This window comes from Notothenia rossii, assembly GCF_949606895.1.
Source record: "Notothenia rossii genome assembly, chromosome: 12".
Taxonomy (NCBI): domain Eukaryota; kingdom Metazoa; phylum Chordata; class Actinopteri; order Perciformes; family Nototheniidae; genus Notothenia; species Notothenia rossii.
Window position 1 is genome coordinate 7,541,169 of NC_136911.1, and position 8,131 is coordinate 7,549,299.

Below are 8,131 nucleotides of genomic sequence, written 5' to 3' on the forward strand. Positions count from 1 at the left end.
CATATTTCAGCTATTTCTGTCCATTTGAGGCCTTCTGAGAGGAAGTTTGATCACATAGTAAAGTGTAAGCTTCAGTGTAGCACCACCATCTTGTTTTTTACAAATGTTCAAAAAAGTACAACTCCAGCATGTCTTTGAGATTTGTTTTTAATAATTCTGCTACTAAACAACACTGTATCTTTATAATGGGTATGGTACAAATATGGGGGAAGCCAGATTAATCATATTAACTGCAAAAACTGAAAGAAGTTGTATGTAAATAAAACATCTGTCTCAATTGGAGCATGTTTCCTTTGAAAAAGCAAAGTTATGGAGATTCATGAGCTTTTTAAGAAAGCAGAATTTCATTAACTTCCATCTCTATTAGAATCTTTGTAAGTATACATAATAAAAGGGCCAATTAAGATTGTATAAATGAACTTCTGTGTGAAGTCAAATGGATTTGGCAAAAGCTGTGGGGTAGCAGCTCTCTCTCTCTCTCTTTTACACACACACACAAACACACTCACACACAGAAAAGAAAGGGACTCGGGGTCCTATTATAATGGAAGAATAAGCAGAGCCGCTAGAAATGGATTAGCCTTGTAAAACCAATTTGGTTTCAGTTTTGAAAGAATGAAGTCATGTTCTGCGCGGGTCTATGTGTAAAACAAAGCACAATGAAAACAAATGTGCTACAATAAAGTAATCAGATATCACAAACAATCAATGAAGAACTCATCAAAACAGAGTAAAATAACCTTTTAATTATTTTCTGCACATATGGGGTCAATATGTAAATAATTACATTACATTTCATTTAGCTTACGCTTTAATCCAAATTGACTTACAATAGGTGCAATAAATCCACAAGAAAGAAACATTTTATGGGGATATATTTAGTGCAGATATATTTGCTTCAAAAGAGTCAATCCATCGTAAGTGCTGTTGCGTTAGTTTCAAACAGGATACACTCTTTAAGTGCTATTTATTCAATGGAAAAGGTACAAAGGGCCCTCAATGGGGAGGTCGTTCCACCATCTTGGAGCCAGGATCGCAAACAGGCGTGTTTTTGTTGAGGGGTACCTGGGTCCAACTCTCAGTGGGGAGAAGCAATCCGATCGGCTGATGCAGAGCGAAGTGCAAATGCTTAAAGAGAACAAAAGTGAAGAGTGAAAACAATCAATAGAGGTAGCAGGAAAGCACTCAAATCTGAATTTAACATAAGATAATAATAATGGCTCCAGATTTATCTTGGATGAGTAGTGGGTCTTTAGTAGGACCAAATCAAAAAATCTCCATATTGTTTTCATTATCTTGGATGCCAAAAAAACGTTGAATAAAGATGTGTTCATTGTGCTGGCCTGGAAAACCAGATTGCTCATGACATACATTCAATTCTTGTTGAATTTAATGGGCAACTCATTTAAAGATGGGACAACAATGAAACTCTAATACATTTCCTGCAATCAGTTTTATTTTTTGCATTCAGAAGTATCAAAAATCACTTAAAGTACAACAATTAAACTCACGGTCTGACAGTGGACTCTGCTGCATTGCTGCACGCCTCCTTCCGTCTGCAGCTGCTGGGTGGTGCTTCATAGGATGGGTGTAATTAGAAAAGGAGGCAGCCGGTATACCTGCAGAAAATCCATGGCCTGGAGCACATCGTTCCACCAACAGCGGGATGCAGCCTTCTTTGCAAGCCAAGCAAACCGCTCGTAGATGTGGGCTTTCAAAGACTGGACGATGCCTGGTTAAAAAAGTCAAATGTATTAGCTAGGACAACAGAGAAGATTAAATCATCCGGATTCAGAACAATAAGAGACATATTCAATGCCTGGTTCTCCTCTCCGCTACATTGCACAGTATTCCCCAAGAACTGCATGATTCACCTTTGAAACCAAAACATCTGCACACTCTGCTTTAAAGACTAAGGGAGCAGCTCTCCTTTCATTATTCCATAAACATGTGTTAGCCCCTAGGGTGGCTAATTTTGAATGTAATAATCTATTTAATCACAACTTAATGTTATTGATCCCTATGTTAAAAGCTATTTATGTGAGGGCCTGGGGGCTGGCAGAGTGACGGGCCAACTCCCCTCTGTGTCATTCGTTTCCCATTCCGCCATGCTAGCCAGAGGCCTGCAGCGTGCTGGTGAGATAACAAATTAAATATGTGTCTGCTGAGAGGGATCATGTATGCCGGGGCTCTGGAAGAGGAGAGTGGTCATCATTCAGACCCTTAGCAAAACATACAGTACCGTATTTACAGAAGAGTGTGTCAACACCATGATAACGTGTGTGTGTTTCCATTTGTCTGCCATTTAAAGGAAGGTTGCCACCAAACATGCCTGCAATTTGTGATTCACACTATTTACTGTCAAAGAAAGAAAATGTAAAACATATAGAAGTGCCAGCTGATGATACATTACAATAGATGGAATAATGTCACTCCAAAGAGGTATGGATTTGTTCAGGATTTGTTTTTGTTTTCCTCTTTCCCACAAACAAAGACATTAATCCATGTGTCTTTTTTGTTTGTTTGTTAGTATGTTGTGTTTATTGGCACATTATATGCATCAGTATGGTCAGTATGTAAGTAAGTACAACTTTATTTATATAGCACCCTTCTCAACACGAATGTACAAAGTGCTTTACAGTACACAATACACAATTCAAAGTGCAAAAACATAGTCAGTGTCCTCAAACTGCTCCAGCACTCAGGGCTGTCCCACAATCAGCGTCATGGACAGCGGTCGGGAAGCACTGATCATAAGAAACACAAGGTTTGAGAGATGCTTATCAAATTAGATAATTTATTAAAGATTTAAATCTTCTTCTCGACCCTTTTTTATGGAAACTACCTCAGAGAGAGTATTTTATCAAAATATATTATTATTTATATTATAGACCCAGTCCCATTCAAACAGCCTGCAGGAGCATTTTAGATGTACATATCAGTATTACATTTACAATAAACTAAATTAATAACAAACATGATTAAATGCAAATACATGAGAATCATTTTTTTCATTTATTTAAAAATGAAAAGTTGTGCTCCTAATACTAATCAATCCCCACAAATATAAGTGTTTTTTCAGTGTATTGTTAATATTTGTATGGTTCATGACTCTTAATTTGTGCATGTTTTAGATTTTTAGATTTCTACAGTGTTGTTCATGATATAAAAATAAATAAAATATACAAATAACAAATAATATATATATTAAATAATATATATATATATACACATGTTGCTCCATGGCTGTTGCTGTACTAGAACTAGCTTACCACGCTTGGTGTAATGGTACCATAAACAACAACATTAATAATTGCCATGCAGGCAAACCAACACACACACACACACACACACACACACACACACACACACACACACACACACACACACACACACACACACACACACACACACACACACACACACACACACACACACACACACACACACACACACACACACACACACACACACACACACACACACACACACACACACACACACACACACACACACACACACACACACACACACACACACACACACACACACACACTGGCATCAGCTGCATGTGCCAAGTAATTAAAGCCTAAATCATGATATGTCAGAGCCCTTCCCCACGCCCTGCGGCTCCTGGAAGGTGTCCTGGCTTATCAGGGCCGTATTGATCTGTGCCGCAGGAGAGGCTGGTCTGAGGGAATTTGTGTTCATTTTGGAAGAGGACACAGCTGTCAGCGGGCCAAAGATTAGTTCGTCTAAAGAGCTTTTCTGACAGCATCACTAAATAGTGTCTGGCTGGATGCAGACAGGGAGAATCAAACTTCAGTCTCCTGTGTGTCAAATAAATCAAACTGTATTTGTATCATTTGTCCAAGAGTACAGAGACAGGTTTGAGATACTCCAGAAATGTGAGGCGCATTAAGAACCAACATGGAAAGAAACCACCTAAATCATCATCTCGCATTTGTATTGAGGGAATAGGATTTGTTTTCTGTGAGACAGTCAGCACGGTGGAGGTTCATTGCTGTAAGCATCTAAAACCAATTTGAACCATGACCAAGTACGATTGCCGCCTCCTCATCCCCCCTCCACTCCCCCGCCCATCAGCTTACAAATAAGTCATGTTGTTTTGCACCACATGTGCAATTGTGCCAGACTATACGTGAAATTTGTTTATGTTGTCGCTCAGACAATGTCAAGAAAGGCGTACTCTTCTGCTTAACCACTCAAGTTTAAGTACAGTTGGTTTTCTCGCTTCCTGCTAACAAAAGATTAACTTTTCTAGAGACCAACTCTTTAAATGGGCCATGGTATGGATTGACAGACCTTGCCAGGGTACAACGCGCAGTGTTCACACTAATCAAACAGGTCAGTAGATTTAAACTAGCTGCCTTAAGAGATGATTGTGACACAACATAAGGTTCCGGAAAACTATGTTAGAGTTTTAGACCGTAGACTTGGAATCAAGTGGCTCTGAAATTCTTGAGACTAGACATTGACTTACGGCAAAAGCTTAGCGTCATGCCTGGGTTGCTGATAAACCTCTGGGGATGGGTTGATTGGTTGACCACTTTCTAGAATAATCTCAACACCTACTGAACCAATTGCTATGATTCTGGTTTCAAGTGAAATATCTCAACAACCATTGAAGGGATTACCAAAAATGGTTATACAGTATGTACATTCAAGATCCCTACCTTGATGTCATAAAGTATAGAGTTAAACATCTCCACGTCCACAGAATGAATTGGCTCTAATTCTGGTGCACATGGTCCCCAGAGTTTGATACCAACTGACATTTTCTTCAGTGTCGCATTGGGGTTGACATTTGGGGTTCAGAGTGATGTCTCAAGAACTGATGGATGGATTAATGCGGCGTTGTGCTGGACTTCATGGCGTTTATGACCTTTTTTTACCCATCATTTCATTAATTTGGTCAATTAGTCCAATCAGTACCATATAGTCCAATACAGCTAACAGCTTTTGAATCATTTTAGACAGCCTTGCATGTGTGACTCAGTGCCTCAGAAACCCTCTTTTCACCTCTTTGATACTGAACACTTTTTACTACAAGATTTATGTTGAACTTACATTATACTACTTCAACATGGTAAGATGTGTTTAATACTTGTACGGTGCATTATATAAAGACTGAAAAGTGTGAAGAGATTAGACAGCTTTGCTTTAATGATTCATGGGTTGAGTAGGTGTCCATTTTTTAAATGTCGCATCAATATTATTTCATTGCAGCTTCTCTTTTTTTAAACTGTTGCTGCTGATATGTGCAGCAAGCTCAGTGCTACACCCACTATTTCTTCACAGTTGCTAAAGTACCTCCCTGTCTGAACCCTACTCCCTCTGATGGATCCCCTTGTGTTCATTTATTGAACCCAGGTAGGTGTATCCAATTAGTGTTTCTGTGTCTCCCATGTCAGGCTATGCTAAATCTGCCTCCAAAAAGCTGGGGATCCTATTAGCTTGGAGTAACGCCTCTGTATTTTATACTATGGCTTTTATGGTCTTTCCAATGTCACTGCATCAAAGGAGCCTTGTCTGTACATGAATCTCGCCATGCCAGAATCCTTCAACCCCATTATCTGGGTGAAGTGCCCTTCCTCAGCTATTTGTATCCTCCCGCGCCTCGCGCCATTACCTTCCACTGTGTAATAGCTCTTTAGGCTTCTTGTCTTTTGGTTCGGCTTCTGTTACAAGAAAAAAAGTGCTAAACTTGTTTTGCTTCTTTTTCTGGGTTTCTGGGACGCAACTTTTTATGATCTAATATGTTTTCAATATAAGATTGGACAACAACTGCTGCATTGTGAAGTCTATTACAGTAAGTGTTGATACTGGAGATAACAGGTACATCTCTGTCATGATATTCTGTAATAAGGATACAGAAGCATAAAGTGAAAAGCAGTGGGTAAATACCATAAGAATAGCTCAGTGAAACAACTGAAATTGACATACTATTATATCATTTAACTTGAGTAAAACTCAAGACACCACTTTCATTTTTTCTCTGCTTTCCCATTAAACTCAAATTAGAAGATTATTTACTCTGGATCTGCTCTGTCATGCATAGCCAATCTCTCAAGTCCCCTACGCAGTGCTGGATGGATATCAAAAACAAAAACCTCAAGGATAATGGAAAATTGATTTTTATCTCCCCCATATCTGTTTAAATATGATTAACAGTGAGTTTGACACAGCACATCAAATTAATAATGACGTGCAGTGGGAAAAGGCAATCAATAATTGACAAGATAAATTTAGATAACGGTTCATAATGCTCCTGACGCGGGTCACGCCGATAACAAATGAAGCATTAGCATGTGAATGATAATCAGGAGTCATTAGGCAGGTGTGAATGACAATACAATAGCTTGATGGCGACCGCTTTTTGACATCACCTCTAGCACTCAGAGGGCAGTGTGTGAAATTAACTGATCTCTGTATCTCTCTGTTAATCTATTCCGGAAACCTAGAGGTCATTTCGCAAAGCGCCACGTTACTCCTCCACGTTGACCCCGCCACCACGCCGCTCCACTGTTTCACCGCATCAAAAGTGAAGTGGCGGCTAATGAAAACGAATAGCACATTTGTATGTCGTTAGTATAGAGCGGGGGCTCCAGGGGGAGGGGGAGCGTTGGCCGCGTGAACGTAGTTCAGCAGTGATTACGCAGAGGTTAACGGCCGCCCTGACATAAGTGTTAGACTCCTCATATTATGTCGATTCACTGAGCTGTTGAACCATTACCAGTCTCCCACTCACAGGCAGATAAAAGTATTTGCCCACGGCTAGACACATGTACTTTGCATTTATGAGGGCATACATTATGCTTGACATCAAACATTTGCTTAACACTGCCTTGGGATCTCATTTCATTTTTCTCAGGTTGCAGTATTCTAGCAGATACTATTTCCTGTATTAAATAAATACATATAAGGCTGCAGAAGTGTAAGCAGCAAAAAAACGGTGCAAAGTCTCAGCCTTAACCTATCATCCGCCTGCTCAAAACTATGGGTTTTTAGATGACAGGGCTCGTAAATGGGTTATCTAAAATCCAATAAATATTGGAGGAGAGATCGCAGGGGGAGAGGCGCGCTTGACTGTATCATCCTGATCCATAACTTTCCCTCCAACCAGGGGCCCATTTATTGTCGATTCCATCCGAAAGATGGGTCTGTCAGTTGGGTGGGAGTCTCGCTGCTGTTTATTTTCAAATCAATACTCAATTACTATAAGGAAGATCCACTCCCTTGGCCATTTTCAAGATGAAATTATGAACTGCAGCAATAACACTTAGTCAAGGCGGAAAGCTGGTGTCATTAACTCACAACTGGGCAGGATAGGTACACCGGGATTTTACAACAACTGGATTTCTAACGTCCCCCTCCTTCATTTACCATTTTAGTTTCTAATTAATCACTGTGAAAAAGACCCGTCGCACCATGAAGGATGGCCGGAGAAAACAATTTTCACCCTAAGAGCCTTTTAATTTTAAACTCTGAGAGCTCATTGACTGCCACTCCCAAAAACCCATCAATGCTGGTTTTTAATGCACTTCCTCTTTTGTTATTGAGAAGAATGGAGAGGCAGCGAAGGCCCCGGCTCCTCTCCATAACTCATGTCATTGATTTGCTAAATGCCAGACATTTGCCATAGGCACGAGTCCTGTCAATGGCTTTGGCAGGGTGTGTGTAAATTACTCCATTAGGGAGCATTTTGGGTATTTATGGTTGGGAGAAGTAGAGGTAGGGATGCATCAATGGGCATGGATTGGGTGCTAGAAGTCAAATACACCCCATGTTGGTCATGATGAGGTCACTTAAGTAGAAGAAAAAGTGTGTGCAATATTACAGCATAAAAACAGAAAAGCCGCCATTCACCGTAACACTTTATGACAGACGTGCTTTGCTCTTGTGAAAGTAGGCTAGACGGGTCCGAGGGCTAAAATCCAGCCCTGACACAGACTGTGCCAAGCGGTTCTGTTGGAGTTATTGTTAGCGTCCACAACAGGGATGGGTCAGTCAAAACAGTCGTGTGGCATCGCAACACGTTGGCAAGATGCTGTCTTTTGTGGAACGCAAATCACAAAAAGAAAGTTCAGAGACAGCAGACCAAGACATA

General features: G+C 40.3%; 1 long non-coding RNA gene across 1 annotated transcript in view; it reads right to left on the minus strand.

Moving 5' to 3' along the window:
- Positions 1-730: 730 nt before the first annotated feature.
- LOC307026636 overlaps positions 731-8,131 on the minus strand; it is a 28,993-nt gene continuing 21,592 nt past the window's right edge. Inside the window, exons 2-3 of the long non-coding RNA XR_013804419.1 lie at positions 1,512-1,732; positions 731-1,128 (exon numbers count right to left, since the gene is read on the minus strand). This is a non-coding gene — a long non-coding RNA (uncharacterized lncRNA). The remainder of the gene's footprint in view (positions 1,129-1,511; positions 1,733-8,131) is intronic.